This window comes from Manis javanica, chromosome 1 (assembly GCF_040802235.1).
Source record: "Manis javanica isolate MJ-LG chromosome 1, MJ_LKY, whole genome shotgun sequence".
NCBI lineage: Eukaryota > Metazoa > Chordata > Mammalia > Pholidota > Manidae > Manis > Manis javanica.
The window spans coordinates 112,993,091-113,013,800 of record NC_133156.1 but is presented as its reverse complement, the minus strand read 5'-3'; positions in this window follow the sequence as shown (position 1 = coordinate 113,013,800).

Here is a 20,710-nt window from a genome sequence, read left to right as displayed (position 1 = left end):
TATTGAATATTCACTTGGTTTCCAGTTCCGTTTACAGTTGTTTTCAACTCTGAACAATTCAGTTTTAACTACCCTTTCCATAGCTCTTTATACACTAGTATTGATTCCTTTATGGTAGATTTCTGGGGTAGAATTCCTGAGTAGAAGGGAAGTTGTATTTTTAATTTTAATGGGCTTTGTTATATTACTTCCAATGGGCTTTGTTAGCAGCATAAATGTTCATGTCACCAGCTATGTATGGGAATATGCTTTTCTAAAAAATCCTCCCACTGTTCGTCAGTGTTTTTGGCAATATGACAAAACAAAGCAAAATGAGATAGCAGAAAAATGGGTATAGGATAGCAACACATCCAAATGTCTCACAAACATATTTAAAAAAAACACTAAAATAAATTAAAATGAAATCATGACAATGACGTAGCACTTATATTGAATAGGCTGACAAACTCTTCCCAGCCACTGCACTTTTTAGATCTCTCCTGGGGACCTTTATTTTGTGGATCTTTGGTTCACAGAGGCCTGGAGACTAGGGAGCACTGCTGCAGTCTCTGGCTGCTACTCCTATGCTTTGCCTACCTCCCCATTCCTGCAACAGCTCAGTGTGGGTGATGAGGCGAGAGCTGGAGTTGGGAGAGAAGACATGGTCATGTTAACAAGTTATTCTTGCCCCAGAATGCCCTATCTTTTGGAGAAGTTTGTTAAATTTAGAATTTTATGAAGACAGCAAAATGTTTGTTGCAAATGACTGAACTCATGTATCAAGAAGTAAAACTTTGTGCTGTTTTTTGTATAAGACAGCCTCACTTAAGTTACCTTTCTGGTCTCAGAAAGGCATTGAGTTTGGGGCCCCTGGTCTGTTTGTAGCAGAGATATTGAATGCTCACCACCATCCACATGCAACCCCTATAGCTGGGCCATGCCACAGATTTTGGCTAATGGACGTGAGCTTCTGCACCTGTGTGCCATTTTTGTGATGAGACAGGGAAAATCCCCTGCACAGCCATCAGTCTTCCTTCCTAGAAGCCATGTGCTGAGACATTTGGAGAACTCCCAGACCCACAGAGTACTATGGCTGAATGAGAATTAGAATAAATTCTTATATGCAACACCACAGAGACTTCGGAGTTTTTTCCCACATCTTAGTTTACCCTGACAATTGTACTATCAGACCTGTGCTAGGGACAGTTCCTGTATGTAATTGTTGTGTAGTTCAACAAAGTCATTCCAAACATCAATTACCAATGGAATACATATGTCTGGAGACCGCACCTGACAACAGTTGCTGCATGAGCTCTAGACAAAAGGGAAGTGGGTGTTTCAGCCCTAACAGAAGCTGATGTATCACAGCGGGTCGTTTGCTGATGGTCAGCATCAAGAGGGCATCAGTGGTGGGTAAACCAGTTTCTGAACCTAGAAACAAATAAGAGGCCGACAGAAAGCTGGAAACCATGGGTTGCAGTCCAGGTGACTGCTAATTCTTGCCAGCTTTCTAGTGCTCAAATGAAGATATTTTAGATTTTTGTAAGCCAGACAATTTTAATGCTTTAAAACATTCTTATTTTTACTTTATTTTCTTGTAATAGGAAAATGCTTGTAAAAATGTCAGCCAGTGTGTCAATAGCAGTCAAAGGAAGAGTTTTGTCCACACTTGGACAAGAACTGTATCTCTACAACCCTGGGGTCAGGGCTGTGGCAACAGCGGTGAAGGCAGTGAGACCCCTCAGAGGGGGACAGTTGGAGAACAAATCCTTTCTCCAGTGTTAACCTTTTAGGTTGTACTATTATTATGCTAGACTTTGAAGGCTATATGGGATCTCCAGAGGTTGAGCCGGGCCTGGGCACTCGGGGTGGGAGACGTAGAGTTGAGCAGAGGCAGGAGAATGATTGTGAATGCTGGGCAGTCATGGCTGAGGTGCCAAGGGAAATCTCGCTCTCCGCCGGGCTTTCTCCTCTCACTGCAGAGAGGAGCAACTCTGAATGCAGCTCTACCCGATGCAGGCCCCTGATTGAACCATGTTTAATCGGGAACCAGACCACTGCCTGGAGGAATTGGAAAGCCAATCCCACGTCCGTTGGAGGCTCCTACTCTCTTCTCGCACGCAGAGGATGCAGAAAGCTATCCCTTAGCACCTGTCCACCCCGGTACCTGCCCTCCCTTTGCTTCTCACATGTGAGCCAAGGCACACCCTCCTCCTTAGTCCCCCACAGCGGACTCGTGGGGAGGACTTTGGTCTAGCGACGGGGTGGGGAGTCCGGTAAACTCGCAGTGTAGGCTCTAGGGAACCAGAGGGCTCTGCATTGGCCGTAAAGGGCATGATTGTGATTAGAAACAAAAGGACTGTGTGAACCATTTACCATACTCTTTAGGAAGCTCCTAAGGAGAGGAAGGGGCAAGATTTGGGCATTCCTTGTTCCTGGCCAACTGTCTAAAACCAACGAAATCCTATAGTTAATTCTTAACAATGTATAAACTAATTTCTGAACTTAGAAAATAGGGATACTGATGATTTAATAACCTCCCTTAAGAGTGGTTGAATGATAAAGGCCAAAAACAAACTTCATTATATATATATATATATTTTTTTAAAATTCAATTTTGAATCAATGATCCAAGTTTGAATCAGGTAAGACTTTACCAATTTTTACAAAGAAGTGATTCCTTTTTCTACATGCTTTCTTTTTTTAATGGTATGGTTAAAATAACCTAAAAATAAACTAAAAAGTTCTGTTTCCTAATTCTTAAATAAAAAAAAATGCTGATAACAGGGCTCATACATTCAGATCAGTGATAATGGATCATCTACTTAAATTCAGTAAAGAATTTTCAAGCAAAAGAATAAACAACTTTCATAACTCTATTCTATTAGTTGTGTACTGGCTTTTGAGCTTTTAGGAAAGAAATGAGTATGGAAATGTAAAAGTGGACCAAATTCCCCTTTTTACTCAGAGATCGCAATAGGCATGAACAAACCTCCTACTGTTCAGTACATATCTGTGAACAGTAGGATAAAAATGAATACTTTAAAGATGCTCTTCCAGATGAATTCTTTAGAGTTCAGCAGTATTTCCCTATGTACAAAGCAATCAGGGGGTAAAGAAAGTACTCTTCTCTTTTTCAAAGATATACAATGGATTTTGTATTTTTTGGAGACCTCCTTCTAAACTTTTTTACTTTAAATATCCTGAGATTTTCTTTAGACATTTGGGCCCCTCTACTGATGTTTCCCAGGTACTTAGAGCTCTATCTCCCTTCTGAGACTAAAGACTTGTGATAATTACAATATTCTCTTCATCTGCAATTGCTGAAGAATTCAATATTTTCCTAATTCATATATTAAATAAAGAAAAAAAATCTAAAATCTATAATATATTTAGGGTAGATTTAAAATACTATTTAACTCTAATTACTTCTAAAAGTGACTTGAGACAGCCATAGTATAGCAGATGAGAGCATGTTCTTTAAGATCAGAAAGATTATGGGAAGTTACAGGGGCTAAGCCTTTTCAAGACTGTTTTTTATTTGTAAATTGAGAAATACTAATTCATATTTCATCAGGCTTCTATGAGGAGTAGTCCTGTTATCAAGATCCAAAACTTGTGACCTAAAACTTAGCCTGAACAGTGACTTAAAACTTGTCCTAGCTTCCCTAGTCTCAGTACCTTAGCAGTGTCTGGTGGGGTAGACCACTCCTTGCTTCTTGAAATAGGTTTTTCCCCTTATGTTCTGAGATACCTTGACCTGATTTTGGTTTTCTGGCTATTTCACTGGTTACTTCCTCTAACACATTCTTCTTCTAGCAACATAAAGGCAGTTTTATCAGACCTCACAGAACATCACATACTAGCTCTAGGCTGACCATATGCTGAAATAACTCAGATTTCTATCACCAGCTCAGTCTTTTAAGTTCCAGAAATATATATCTAACTCCCTACCTCACATCTGGATGTCTAATAGACATTACAGCCTTAACGTGACTAAAACAGAAGTATTAATATTCCTTCTAAGACCTTTTCATCTCAGTAAATAGTACCATCCTTCATCTACTTGCTTATACCAAAATCCTAGGAGTCATTATTGGTGCCTTTTTCTTCTCACACTGCATAACTCAGTAAGTTCTGTTAGCTCTACCTCCAAAACACACCCTTCATCAATCAATCCACTTCTGCTACAGTCCCTGTCCAAAGCACCATTGTCACTTGCTTGTCAAGCACAACCCCCTTCTGACTGGTTTCTTTACTTCCACACTTGCTCTGATGCCATCAATTTTCTACCTAACAGCTAAAGTGATGTTCCTAAAGCATTAGCATGCTACACTGTGCTTAGAGCCGTTGGACAGTTTACCAGTGCAATTAAATTCATATCCAAACTCCTCCCAAGGCTCCTCAGGATCTCATGCTTGCCTGCCTGACAGATCTCATATCCCCGCTTTCTGTCCTTCCTTGATTCTGTTCTAGCGTTCTGGTCTTTGTTAGGTCTCTCAAATATGTCACCTAGGCTCCTGTCCAGGAGCTTTAACTACACACTTGGATGTTAAGGTTTCTTCCCAGATTTGTTAAGGTTGCCTTTTTCTCATTCATTCAGGTGTTAATTCAAGTGCCTTCTCAGAGAAGGCAGCCCTAAATTCCCTAATGAAAGCAGCTCTCCAAATTACTGTCAATCATGTTACTCTACTTTTTATTATATATGTGGTGTTTATTAATGTCTGATGTTATTTAGTTACATCTTCATTTATTGCCTGTTATTGCCTACCCTCACCACTGGAATATAAGCTCCTTGTGGTAAAAAAATTTAGTTTCCTGTATATTTTTGTTAACCCCATGGCTTCCATGATGCCTGGCATATTGTAAGAGCTGATTAAATGGTTACTAAGGTTGTTGTATTGCTATTTCAGGTAAAGTTCAAACACTTACTAATGTGTACATCAGTGATGGTCTAGTAATAATTTACACTATTGTTAGTTTCTTTATTCTCAAAAAAGTTGTTACATCTTGATTAAAGTTATTATATGGAAATATCAGTTAACCCTGACTTCATTAGGATCATGAGGAGTATTGTGAGGAGTTTGGATACAAAAATATATGGGAAACCAATTTTTTTCCAGTGGTGAGGGTAGGCGATAACAGGCAATAAATGAAGATGTAACTAAATAACATCAGACATTAATAAACACCACATATATAATAAAAAGTAGAGTAACATGCTTGATAGTAATTTGGGGAGCTGCTTTCATTAGGGAACTTAGGGCTGCCTTCTCTGAGAAGGCACTTGAATTAACACCTGAATGAATGAGAAAAAGGCAGCCATAACTACAGGACTGTGTATTATTTTTATATCCGCAGTTACCATCAATAACCTTAGGACACAGAAAGGTAAATCTCAAAAATCAGCTAGTTGAATCACCTCATATTAAAGGAAACAAACTAAGTAGAACTTGCCCCTGAATAAACAGCTTTATTAATGACTTAGAAGTACAATTAATCATATCACTGATTACTTTTCTCTGCTATAGATATTAATCAGTTTTTGTTCTTTAGTTAACATCTTTTCTGACCCAGTTTCCTCTTTTTACCTTTGTAAAATGTTTGATTAATCTTAGTCATTTGAGTCTTTGATTCTTCTTATTAGTATTATTAAAAAAATGTGTAGACTGATTCCACAAATTATATAATCTTTTATATAATGGCAGAATTCAGCTTCATTCTGAGTTATGTAGTCCAAATGTGGATTTTGTGTTTCTTTACAATGCCAAAATTTACTAAAATGAACTTTTGAAGGTCTTTGATTACAAGTTAACAGAATTTTATTTTAAAATTTAGTTTTAATCAAAGTTTAAGCCTTGTTTGCCAAACTGAATTCATGAATATTGTGAACTGAAATTTTTCTTTTGAGAGTTAATAGTTCCTTCCAGGTGTTTAATTCCATCCACTAGATACTCTGCAGCTATGAACTCTGTGCAAATACTATAGTTGGTCGAGAATCTGGCTGTTCATGCAGTACTGCTCTTGTTCCACCTTTCTTTTACATTTATATCCATTTAAATTAGTAAATGGATCTCTATATAAATACAGCAAATGAATCTGATAATGTATGTTTCATATTTCATTTTCCTTTTAAAAATTATTGTAAATGTATCATTTTGTTGGAATTCTCTTGTATCTTTGACAAACCAGGAAGAGAAAAAAGAAAAGCTGTTGCTTTCAAGTCCTATTTGGATTAACTGTATGCGAGTGGAGAAGACTGTAATGAGCATCTACTACTGGCTCCTAGGATGGTAGAAAGGAAAGCAAGAATAAAATAAGAATTGCCAGATCAACTGCTCAGGAATTTGAAACCACAGGATATTGTAGTCCTTTGGAATTCAGGCACCTGTTAGGTAGCAAATTCCCCTAAATGCAGATCATCAAAGGAATACCAAAATTATGTCGAGGACAAGTTTATACTCCATAAAGAACAAAACCAGTCACTGGGGAAGTTATCCTGGAAAAATATAACTAATAATTGTGCTACTAAGTAGGAGTTCTTAGAAAAAAGTTTTTCCAAAAATTTAACCCTTTCACTTCTTCATCCCATCTCTCACTTTACCAGAAAAGAATGCCAGCTAACGGGGAGGAGGCTGGCTTAAGAAAATCAGGTTGGGATATATAGACAAACAAAGAAGACCTTCATCATTAGATGTAATGGACTATCCCAAATGAAGTGTAACTTTAGGGAGTTGCCACCATTATTTTCTGGCTACATTTTATATCATAAAGGAAAGTGGTTTCTCTGTTCTTTGCAAGTATTTTATTTCCTTAAATTAGCTTTTGAGTAGTAAATTTCTAGAAGACATTTAAATGGGAAGCCTAATCTTTAAAGGAAGATATAATGAAAATTGAAATCCCAAACTATGGAAAGTTTACATGGAGTGGAATCTCATACTATTATATCTCTATTATCTCAGTAATTATTAAGAATATTCATTCTTTCATTCAACAAGTACTTGCTAAGCACCAACTGTGTGTATGTTTAAGAATACAGTACTGAAAAAAAACAGGCAAAAAGTCCTGCTTTATGGACCTTGCTTTCTTTCTCATGGAAAGGAGAGTGCTTGGAATTACGGGCCTGCAGAGGGAAAGTTCTCCCAGAGAAGGGTGATGTTAAGAATGTATCACATTATCCCGCCTTCCCCACTTCTCTTTAGTGGTAGAAACTCTTTCAGAAAAATGACTTCTTGGGGTATACTATTTTTAACTTGCTTTTGTACTTACCTCTTCTTACCAAATAATGAACCAGCAATAAACATTGTGAACCTTCACACATTTGATAAAGTGGGAAACAACTGGGAGTCGTGTACACCTGCACTTGTGTTTGCTCTCTTGTGGGCTTGCGTACTCCCTGATCCATGGTGACTTCCTCGGCTGCTGGATCCACAGAGCCAAGAACGGGAAGAGAAGCCAAGTGCCAATGAGGAAGTGAAGGAGCAAGAAGAGGGGGAAAATCAGTTACAAGTCAGCTCCTTTGTGAAATACATCCTAGGTCAGGATTTAAACTTGCTTTATCACCAGGATTCCTCTCACTAACAAATAAGCTTTCTCCTTTCTCTTTTAGATATCCCTTTTACTTGCATTGACGGTTTGAGCTCCCAACCTATAGATCCACTTGAAATACTAGCATATCGGAATGATGACTTGTCTTTTCGAAGCCAAAATATGACTCTGATGCCCAGTTGATTTACCTATAGATGGTGAATTATAGCCTTAGTGTTACTGGCATTTAAAAAAATTATCTTGGCTACACTCCTTTTTCACCACCTGGTACATAGGTTGCGCATTAGTTAGGCTTTCTGGCTCTTCTCTCTATCTCCAGTTGCTGCCTTTCCCTACTGGGCATTTTATTGTTCACTGACAGCCTCTATTATTAGCTTTTCCTCAAATTAATCAGTTCTGACAATTGTCTGATTGAGTTTGGTGTGGGGAGGAAGTTGAAAACATTTGTTGACATAGGTTTGGGGGCCTATCTATAATTTTGGCAACGGGGACTTGCAACAAATTTGGCACGGGTAAAAGACTTTAAAGCCCTTCTGAAAATTCCCAGGGCTAATTTTAATGGGTTAGGCATAGTTCCACTGTATAGCTCAGACGGAGCCTTCATATTTACTTTTACAGCTCACGTCTTTAAGAGAGAACCTTCACAATGGAAAACAGCAGCAAGAGTTAGAAGACTTTAAAAAGGAAGCTGTTAGTGCAGCAGTAAAATTTGGCCAGGTAAAATTTTTTCTCCCCCATTAGGTTTCAATATTCTTTAGTATTATGACTTATCCAAAACAGACTAGCATTGAATCAGAGCTTTCCGTTTTTCAAAAATTATGACATATTTGTCTTAGGTCTATTTTAACTTGAATAACTGTATTCTGGGCTTAAACTTCAATAATTCTTTTATTAACATTTCGGAGTAAGAACTTAAGAAGTAAATGCTCGAACTATGTCATTAGTTAGGTCTTCAAAAGATTTATTGAACTTAAAATTAATTCAATCTCTTCAATATCTCCATCAGTATAGAAACACGAGCTCTTATGTTTATGTATTTTTCTTTAAGGAAAAAAACACTTTTCATTATGAAACTTTCCAAGCATAACCAAAAGTAGGAAGTAGAGTGAGCTCCCGTGTACCCATCACTCAGCTAAACAACCATCAACATTTTGCCATTCATGTTGATGTTTAATTAATCGTGATAACCAGATATTAACTAAGGAAGAATCATCTTGTGTTGCATTTTAAAATTCTAGTAAGATTCCCTTGTTTCTAAAGAACTATGATTTTGGGTGAATTTCATTTACAAAATAAACTGAGTAATTGTATAATACTAACTAGATATGCTCTATTGCATCTTAAAACTTAGCTCCTTTTTCTGCTTTTTTGTAGCTATTACTGAGAATATTGATGGAGTAAGAAGTTTTGTTTTCCAAATGTCAGCTGCTCCTTTCTCTATTCCTGGTTGAGAGCCAGCATTGTCAGAAGGGAGACACATTGGCAAGTAGCCTAAATACCAGTGGGAATACATCGTCTCTTTTGGGCTTATATTCTTAAATACTACCTTAAAAGATCTGTAGATAATTAGAGCAGCAATCTTGAAAATATTAATTAAGAAAAGAGCTAATAATTACTATGCTTGAAACTGAAAGTGATATAATTAGACTTAAACTGTGAGGTTTTTATTTGAAATTGATAAGACCTTCAATGAATTACTTGGCAAAGATAAATTTCCCATTTCTATTAAGTCTTTACCAGTTTAATAGAAATATAAACAGGCCCAAATATCTGTTTACTTATAGATTCTCTTTTCTCATTCCATCTTTTCTTAATTATTTATGGGTAAAATGCTTTATTTATGATAACGAAGCTTAGCAGAATTGCTCAAATAATCTTGATAGAAAGTGGACAGATTTGATTATGCTCCTAAAAAGCTATGTACTTTAAACATAGAGACATTTTCTTCACTGAAATTTTAGAACATTTTCTAAAAGTCTGCATTCGTACTTTTTCCAGATCATTGTTTATGCATGTGAAAAGATGCTTTGAGTTTTCTTTTTCCCTCTCAAAACAAAGAAACCAGAAATGGTGAATTAGAAGAGGTTTCAAGCTAAGTGATGCCATTTTGAATAGTTTTGAATAGCTTGGGGTTACCAGGCTGGGCCATAGGTTAGGAGCCTTGACTCCTGGCACTTCTCTTGCTCTCATGGATGGTGAGATTCCTGTGAAATACTCCGCCCTGTTCTGCCTCAGAAGACTTAACTGCGTCAGTCAGCCCCTGTTGCCTGAACCTATGAGGTCATCCTTACCACTTCATTACCACTTCATTTTTTATTCCTACATAATCCAGCTGAACTTCAGAAGCCTTTCTGCTTTTCCCATCACAAGTGATAACTCTGAAATATGGAAATAATCTGAGAGATTTTACAAAATGCATACGCTTCTATTCATCTAAGTATGCAGTTGAAGCAATAAGTGAATTTTCTGAATAATAGATCCACCAAACCTTAATCAACTTCAGATGAACCAAATACCTTCTCTCCTTGCAATTCATCATCTGGATAGAGAAGACAGAGACGTAATGTGAATGCAACAAGGATGGGAACACCATGGAGGAGGAAGATGGAGTTTGGTGAGAATGGAAAAAAATTGAAAGAAAACAATGACTGAACTAATGAAAAAGTGCCAGAGATATTGAACATCACATTCAAATATGTCATTTTAAGAAGAGTGAATTTCTATATCTTTTAAAAATTGTAAGAATGTGGGCTCTGAAGTTTGATCTGGATATGAAGCCCAACACTATCACTGGGTAGCTGTAATATCTTGGAATTTGCTTCTATCTATGACAGGGATTGGTAATTTTTTAATTGAGATATCAATTACATATAACATTATATTCGTTTCATATGTACAGCATAATGATTTGATATATGTACATATTATGAAATCGTCCACAATAAATCTAGTTAACATCTATCACCACACATAATTGCAATTCTTTTTTCTTGTAATGAGAAATTTTAAGATCTACTATCAGAGTAGCTTTCAGGCATACAATACAGCATTATCAGCTATAGTCACCGCACCATATGGAATGGGCTATTTTTTTCTGCGAAGGGCCAGATAGAAAATGTTTTAGGTTTTATGGGCCATATTTGTCTTTCTCAACTACTTAACTCTGTTGTTGTAGTGTGCACACAACCGCAGATAACACGTAAATGAATGAGCATGCTGTTACGATAAAACTTAGTGGATCCTGAAGTTAACTTTCATATGATTTTTGTGTGTCACGAAACATTCTTTTGAATTTTTTTCACTATTCAAACCTAAAACCAATCTTGGCTTGTGGAACAAACAAGAACAGCCCAGCTGTCTGGATCTGGCTTTACATGCCACAGTTTTCTGAAGCCTCATCTATAACAGTGGTTTTCAAAGTGTGGTTCATATGCTTGCAGCACCAGTGTCGACTGGGAACCTCTTCACAATGCAAATTCTCAGGCCTTCCCTGAGACCTACTGAGAAAGAAATTCTAGAAGTGGGAGGCAGCAAATGTTTTAATAACCACTCCAGGTGATTCTGGTGCACGTTCAAGTTTGAGAACTATTGATTTATAGGTAATGCTACTTAACAGCTTTGAGTTCTTGTGAGAATTAATGAGATACTGAATGGACAGTACTTAGCAAGTGGTTGAACCACCTCAGTAGTGCTAAACACCTGTTAGCTATTTTAATCAAGGTTGAAGAAAGTTGGTTTTCATTTTGAACATATTTTTTCTTCTTTTAAAAAAGATGACTGTGTAATAGTCTCTTGCAAGAATCCCATAACCAAACAAATGTGAAGGAAATTAAGAGTGGATAATTCTAATTTTGACTAAGTTGATAAAACATGAGGGTTAAGAAAAGCAATTCTGGACAATGTGACAGACTATGATTTTCTTGGAAAAGAGAATCCCTTTAATGCTAATACTTCCTTTGGCCTGTCCATAATTAGAACATGATAGAACTAAAGTTTGTGGTGTCACAAATCTTAGAGCACAATGAATTCTTGCTATAAAAAAGGAAAACATGAATTTATACTTATTGAACAAAACACCTACCACACAGCACTTCTTGTCTTTCATTTCTCCATGAATGCATGGGCACAAGGGCTCTGCCTGGCCATTCCCACCTGAATTGTGAGAGTCACTGTTGAATGTCTAGGTTTTGGCTCAGATAAGATTGAGCAGTGGAATGGCAAAGGCAAAAATAATATTATCCCACAAAATAATTATTTTGTGCTTTTTCAGAACTGATGTCATAGAAACTTGCTTTCTTATGAAAACCTCCATAATTACTGAGCTGAGCATTTTGAAATATAAATAAATAAAGGAAAATGCAAGAAGACTGTACTTAACTGAAATTTTTCATTTCTTTGACTTGAAGCATAGTACTGACTTTAAAAGTTCCTAAATGATCATAGGTGAACAGAAAACATAATGAAATTAGGAGTTGACTTTTTTTTGTGAATAAAGACTTCATGACAAGCCATACCATAAATGCAGGGAAGGAAGGGAGCTTCTGGCTTTCTTACAATTATCTAGATACATTTTTAAAAACTAAAGTTTTTGCTATGACTTCTTTGAATAGCTATGCCTATGGAGGTTTATGAAAATTTCCCACACAAAACATCCTGAATTTTTATTTTGCTTTTTTTTATGTGCATCTTTTGCTGTAGATGCTTATGACATTTCTGGGTAACAGCTGTCCTCAATGTCCTCGTCATGAACAGCAAATCTGCAAAAAGCAGATGAAATCCTTCAGTAAAATCAAGGGAACTAGAAATTTAAAAAGAAAGCTTGGGCAAGTCCCTGGAACAGAAATGTTTTGTTAAAAGTTTTCCTGTGTTTCGATATTTTAATAAAGATCACATGATATGAGGCTTATTTTTTGGTTCATACTTACTCTGGTTGCCATTTCCATGACAGTCTTGGTATACAAAGGTCAGACCTTTTTTGTCATTTTAGCCAGAATTTGCTAGAAAAACAACAGGAATGATGTCATAGCATGCCTCTTTGCAGCATATTGGTGCATTCTGACCTTTGAGTATTTCTGACCTAGAGAATATTCGATTTCATTTTGTATATTATGTAACATTGGACACTTCTAATATTTCTTTATTCAGGAAACTATAAGTTACATCTGTAAAAATAGTCCCAATAGGAAATTTCTAAAAAGTATTGCCCAGCCTTTCTTGGTTCAGAGTGAACATGAAATAGCAATAGCTATCAAGCAGTATCGTGTTCGGTTTAACACCAAATGTAAACAACTACAACCCAGGTTTCCTACTTTCCTATCTGTGAGCTCCCTATGGGCATCCTTAACTTAAATATCTGAATCAAATGTCTGGAACTCTACTATGGGAAGTCTTGAATCCTCTTCCATCTCCCTGGGCTTTTTCTGAGTGCGCACACTTCTGTGTGAGTGCACATGTGCACCTTCCATGAGCTGCTGCTGGCTCCTGACCATTCATTTCTGTGGGTGCTTCCTGACTGTGCTGGCCCAAAGTGGGGTGCTGCCCCTCTTCCTGCACCCTAGCAAAGACCATGGCTGAAGCTCATAGGAGTGGCAGCCTTTCACTACAGACTTGGAAAAACATCAGAAGTCAAATCAAAAAGTTAGTACAGATTCAAAAACACTTCAACATTTATGCCAGGTCCACATATCAATGTTCTGGCTAAACTGTCAGCCCTCTCCCTCTATTGGAAGTTTTTCATGGCTGTGTGCTCCAGCCTCCAGCCATGTGCCAGGAAACCTCTTTCTGTTTTTCAAACAGCTTTCTGGCAACCTCCTTTTCTCCCTATTCCCTAGCCCCTGTCCTAGGCTGCCTGCAGCACAGCCAAGTTCTTCTCATAGTATAATGCAGAGTAACAGTGCAGCTTCGTTTTTATCTCATACCATCCAGCCAGCCCAGACCATCCAGGTCAAGGGCCTGACCTTTCTCAACCAAAAGAAATAGCTTATACCATGAAGGTGTTTTTGCCTCCAATAGTAATGCTCCTTCTGATGTGCATTGTATTTATGTCCCAGCAAACTGCCTCTCTCTCTCACCTCAAGGTAGGTTATTTTCATTGGATACATTTTCCTACAGCCAGATGATCTTCATAAGGAGATAATTTGATGATAGCATGCTTTTGGTTAAACTATGAGTAGCATCTCATTGTTCTCAGGACCGAGTTTCCAATCCCTAAGAGACTCTACTGAGCCTATGACTCCATCACCATCCCACCACCTGAACACTTGTACCTCACCAGCCTCAACCTCTCTGACTTTCCTTTTTCCTCTTTTCTTCCTCTGAAGGTACTGGCCTTTTGGCTTCTGGAGCAGAGCATGCCCCTTCCCTCCATAGGCCCTGTATTTGTTGTTCTCTCTGCCTGGAGATCCCTACCCCTTCACCTAGTGATCTTAGTCAGATCTCAGCTTAAATATTTCTTCTAAAGTTTTCTCTGACCGACAGCTAAGTTTAGGGCTCCTGATGTGTATTTTCTTGGCACTCTCTATTTCTCTTTCACAGGTTGTCTTGCCTGAGGGTTTCAGCCCCAGGAAAGTTCACTCAGGATTCGGTGAGACTGAAAAATGACAACAGAATGTTGAGAGTGCAAATGTTTATACCCAACTTTAGTCTTGTGATGGCAGGTCAAGCACTAGAATCCTGTCTCCTCAGGGCAAGTCTGCATGCAGCAAGCTGGCTTCTGCCTCCGGGCCTCTCCACCACCTTGCAGCCCCAGAGTGCTGGGCAGAGGGAGTGGCTCTTTATATAGAGTCCATAATAATTTCTTGCCCACATGTGTGCAAGCATGTGCCTGTGAGCGTTGCATGTGCCTGGTGGGTAAGCAGATCGGGGTCAGATGAGAATCCTGGCCATGGAACTTCCATTTTCTCTACAATGGCACTAATCAAAATTGTAATAAAGTCATTTTGAAAGAAGGGTATCTGTCAGATTGCTATGACTTCCTCCTAGCAGAGTTGCCCAGGATTGTCTGTATCCTCTGGCTAAAGGCTTCTACAACTAATGTTTCTTTTTCTAGTCTGGTAACTGTTCCCCTCCCCTTCAATGCTCCTCTCAACTTGTGGGTAGCCGTGGCTTTCACTGACCAACCCAGGGTGACATATTGCTCAGTTGTGTCAATCACCCTTCAGCATCTCTCTGCACCTTCCTGTGTTCCCAACACTACCCATCTGTATTCCAGTAACCTACTCCTCAAGTCTTACTATCTTTTCCAAGGTCCGGCATAACTGGTTAATCACTGGGCTTTGTCTCTTGCCAGACATTCTCTTATACTCAGTATCTCTGCTCAAGCCATGCTTATATTTTCTCACATCTTCCTATGAGCCATGTTCTCTTTCCCCCAGGCCCTTGCATATGCTGTTCCTATAATCAAAACAGAGAAGTCCACCCCTAGCCCTCTGCTAAATTCACCTTTTATCCACCTAAATTGTACTGTTCTTCAAGCCTTATCTTGCATTTCAGTCCTCTGAGAAGGCTTCCCTCACTGTATATCCTCCCTATTCCCAATCTGCTTATAACAAGCAGAATAATGGCCCTTGGAGATGTCCACCTTCTAGTCCTAATCCCTGGAACCTATGAATATGTTATATTATCTGGCAAAGGAAAATTAAGGTTGCAGATGGAGTAGTTGCTGATCAGGTGGCCTTACCTTGGAGACAGAATCCTGGATTATTCAGATGGGCCTAATGCAATCATGAGTCCTTCTAAGTAGAGTAAAGAGTCAGAAGAGTCACTGTCAAAGAGATAAGGCATGAAAAAGACCCCCCTGGCCATTGATGACTTTGAAATGGGAAGGGGCCATGAGCTAAGGAATGCAGGCAGTCTCTGCAAGCTGGAAAAGGCAGGAGAAGGGTTCTCCCTTAGAGCCTCTGGAAAGGAATGCAGCCCTGCTGACACCTTGATTTTAGCCCAGTGAGACCCACATCAGACTTCTGACCTCAAGACTTGTAATATAATAAATTTGTGTTGTTTTAAGCCACCAAATTATGACGACTTGTTACGGCTGCCATAGGAAACTAACACAGTGCTCTTCCCAGGAGCTTCCATATTCTGCACTTCTGTCAAAGCTTTTATCATCCTGTATTATAACTGCCTATTCACCTGATAGGCTCAAAAGTCTACAAGACAAAGATGATAACTTTCTTGCTGACTGTTGCATATCCAGTGGTAACTGCAGTGCCTGAAAGATAGCAGGCTTTCAGTAAGTATTTGCTGAGTAAATTAAGGGCACCACCAGAATTCAAACACAGATCTTTGACACAATGCAGGAGCCCTTTGGTCCCAAAGCAGACATTACTTGAGATTTTCTTCTTCCTGGAAATCTACCTAGAGGTCATCTACAGTGAGATACAGGTTGGCCAAAGTGAGTTATTTGAGAAAATTTCCCTAAAGATTTATTGATCCATAATACTATGATGTCTTAATTACCATCTAGAAGGAGACACATTGTATTTCTTGGATCCTGTTCACTTCTTTAAGCAGGTGAATGGTGCACTTCTCATTTGCCCTTAAAATCTGTTACATACATGGGTTTGCATGATGCAGCCTTCAGAAATGTCCAGAAGCAGCTGGGTAGAGAGAGGAACAGCTGCCTTCTGGCCAGTGTGTTTCAGATCCTATGGTTCCCTGTTTCTCAAACCCAGAGCCAACTAAGTCTCAGTTCGGGGTTATTTCCTCCAGTGAAATAAACACAGTTGCATCTGTTTTAGCCACTTGCACAGCAAAACTGAAACATCTTAGCACTCCGGGAGCCAGCACTATGGGCTTTAGCTTGCCTTGCTGCATGCTGAAAGTTCCTGGTTACCACATACATGACAAAACAGAATAAATCATAGTGTTTTAATATGATAAAAATCACACTTTTTATTCTTTCCTTTTTGGTATTTCTCTCTAGTGAACAAGTTGGTGGGTGAATATCAAAAGCTATTGAACTCAGTACATTATCACTCTCCATGGCTTCTATTTTTTAAGATGGATTAAAAGAAAGGAGAAAAAACTCCCCTAAATGATTCTTTTTATCTTTTCCAAATACAGTAGCTCTACCAACTAAAATCACTAAGAAATTAAAGCTGATTAAGGAACATTAAAAAAGCTGTCAATGCATTTTTAAAAACCAGGGGAAAAGTTTTGGCACTCATTAAGCCCTCGGGGGTGGAAAGATATATTCTTCCAAATCACAACAATTGAAATGTATTTCTATTATTTTTTTGCTCAAGGCTCTTCAAGCACTTACACCAAATTTCAGAATGCTTCAACAACTTCAGACTGATAGAGGGTTAAATGCTGTGAGGAATGTTAGAGTGGAAGACAGAGAAGAAAAAACATTTTAGATTTTTAGCTAGGCAACATGTTATTTTGTGGAATATAATTTTTGGTGAAGTTTAGATGACTTTGAAAATTCACATACATTTTCTTTTGGACTGAAAAAGCAATATTTTGTTATAATTTTGAGGGCTAAGATTTAACAAAAGGGTATTTTTTTTCCATCAGATTTTTACAATGACCCGGGAAGCAATCGACAGAGAAACAGGAATAAAAGTGTACCAACACAAAATCAATTTCTATATACAAGGCATGTAATCATTCTGATAAATCTATCTCGTACCTCTTACCATTTTTCTACCTGTGATCAGGCTGCTGTAGGGACTGACAAGCATAACCAGAAGCCCATGATTCTCTAAGCCTACATTTCACCTAGATCCAACTAAAAAAATTATATCTTCCTCCCTTAACTGTTCACAAGTTGAAAATCGAGTTTACAGTTGATCATGCCCAGGTTTTTGTGCTATGAAGCGGTTGTGCTGTGTAGTGGGCTGGGCCTTCCATTGCTACATGAAAGACCTTCACATGGTCTTCTTTCCCCCATCTCAGAACAGATCATCTGCCGAGAACACTTCCACACACACCAGCTTGCCATGGCACATCTGTCTCACCAACCTTACCGTGGAAAATGCAGTGTTGTAATAATGGAGAAGTAATTTAGCTTTCAGTGCTTCTAAAGCAGATAACTTATGTTTCCTTTGATTATGCTGATATAATGAAAATAAACAGAATCAGTGTAAACAAAGTCTGATAAAACACCATGTTTGTAGGAAAGACAGGAAATACACAGCTTATATTTTCAACTCACTAGAACTTAAATTTATCAATACGTATGTTCAATTATTTTGGAAGCTTGTTTCCTTGAAAAATAGAGATCTGTTTTGAAAATAGGTAAAAAATATAAAATAAACTCATATTAAAGATACATAACAAGAAATTCTGTCACTGTAAGAAAAAAATCTTACAATAAATCAAATATTAGCTCTAAAAGGAAGTACTTGGGAAATAAAGTCCTTGTATTACATAGTTCTATGTTGCTGAATGTTAGCTGAGTTTGGAACCACTGTATCTGGCATTCCTGTCAGTATTTCTCATTAGGAAATTTCCTAATTAACCAAAGCTAATGTTAATGATAAATGTAAGACTGCCTCTCTACCTAAAGCCAGAGACTGTCAAGTTTTGAGTACTACCTTTTCTCCGTCATCCCCTGATATCAGAATGACAATTTGCTTTTGTTTGACTACATCCTTTATAGTTACTGTTATTTTGAATTTGTTCTGGACTGCTTGAACTGTAACTTATCCTGTTAATACTATGCCTGAGCCTCAGTACTGCATTTTTTAGTTTGGAATGTTTTGTTGTTTTTTATTTCCTTGGAATACATATTCCAGTTTATGAATGGGGTTTGTTGCAAAAAAAATTTGTTTTTAATTGTCACATTGTTTGTAGGAACTCTTAGATTATAATTTTCAGTTGGGGTCAGGGTTTTCTATCTCCCAAAGACGATTCAGCCACTTCTTCACACTATACTTGTAATAATGTTAATTGAGCCAGACAAGCCAGCGTGGTAAAGCCCCTGGATCTTGTGTGTTCTGTCCCCTAATTTTTACTTTCCTCTTGTCGAGCTTCTTGAATTTGAGGGAGGCAGAGTGAAGGAGAATGGTGGAGAAGTGGAGAAGGAGGCTGTGACTGGGCATGAGGATCCCAGGCCACCCCAGAGGTGTACCCCAGCTAGGAATTAAGGGGGCAGGGGCGGGGATGAGCCCCTCGTGGAGGAAACTCAGCGTAAGAAAATCTGCAGCTCGGTAATGCACTGTAGCATTGATGAAAAACCTTTGTCATTGACTAGCAATGGATTCAACCTTAGTGAAAGTCTAAGCTTTACCCTAATCAAAAATGTCTTAAGGTCACCTATATTTCGAAAGTTCTCTGAGCATATGTAATTTTCACTAGAGTCAAAGTGAGTGTTGTGTCTGTGTCCAGGATAGATGGACTGGAAGTGTCAGTGTGGGAGGCACCGGTTTGCGGCCTGGAGACCCCATCGCAGTGTGAGTGAGGATAGGGTACCCTATCCTAGGAGATGAAAGTTTCATGAGAATCAGTGAATAGGAAGATAGAAAAAGTAGTTACCCTTCCAAGCAAATAATCTGAATAAATTTGAAGGAAAATAAATTTGTTTGTTTTTAATCGGAAGTTTATTTTCCAAACTGCAAGATGGCCAAATAATTAACATACCTCTTGACACCTAAGTTTTAATTTACCACTCAAGGTATCATTGATGTTCGATAGCTTATGATAAGAACAATTCACCTTCTTATGTGTCAGTTTTCTTATTTTCAAAATCAGTAATGATGATCAGAATTAACCATCTTGAAATGACACATACATTACTACATATAGTTGAAGCCCATGAACTTATTTCCCTGGCTTTTCCTTGGTTGTAATAATCCTTGTCACACTTTGACCCTCCACTGAATCTAGCTTTATGATATTTAATTGAGGAATAAAGAGGACATATTAGGAACAAAAGGACAAAGAAATAGGAAATGCTTCAAAATGATGAGTGAGTAGAATTAATGGCAGCTACAAGAACTAGATTTTCCCCTAACCCTTCTGTGTAAGGGCCCTTTCTACTCTTCCTCCTCTATTTCTGCCTCCTACTTCAAGTCCTAGCTTTTCATTAATGCTAAGTAAATGATCAGGTTGTGAACAGGGTTTATTTAATTTGAATTACAGAAATGATTTAAGGAAGGTAAAAATAAGTGCATAATTTGGAATTCAATCAGTAAATTAAAAACTTAGATCCAACCCCTTTCCCATATCTATAAAAAAATTAAAGTGAGGAAATGCTTATTCAGTATGACTAATAGTGAGAATCATGATTTCCTATCTTCTGTAAATTACAATAGTATTGTTGAATATTGAAACAAATATTGAAACAGAAGAGAGATAGGTAAGAATTTCTAGGAGCAGAAAGACATTTAGAATAAAAGTTCAGCAGGAAAAGAACATTTTAAGTGGCCACTAAATAATTTTTAGAAGCCTATTTTGAAATTAATCAATTGAACATTTGGTAAATTTGGCTTTTATAAATATGACATGTATACCTCTTGACTGCTATAATGAAATTATAAAAATAGTATAAAATCTAACTTCAATAGATGACTTTGGAATATGATCATCAAATGAGATAAAGTCCTAACTGAAAAACTGAAGTGAATGCAAAGGCTAAAAGGTAGTTTATACAAGATTTTATACTAAAGGACAATCCATTTAAATAGATTACATTTTACTATTTTTAGTAGGTGACTCCAAATGCAATCAAAATTCAAACTGTGTATAGAATATTTGACTATACTTGATTCAAAGAAAAGTCATAAAAATCATGATTATAATTAATCTTACCAACTTAGTACAATGATTATAGGCTGGCTATATCAAATGATTCTTTGATGATTTACACAACAAATGGATATAAGAATAAACTGTGACACCTAAGAAACTGACAGTATAAGTTAGAAATACTTCAACTAGCATATATATGATTTCAATCTATAAAAAGTAATGCTAATGTTAATTTTATTTATATACAACTTAGAGTGATCTACCAAAGGACAAAATGCAGCTTTATAATTTTGAAATCTAAACTGTAATTCTTGTATCTGCATTCCCCTCTCACAATATTCTGGAAGTGTCAAAACAGTTGTTTAACAATAAGTATAACATGGAAAAAGAGCATATTGCTACAATCTATCTAATTGGAATTTATATTTACACACCTCCATAACACACAACTTGAGGTATTTTCTTGATCATAATATTAGATATTATA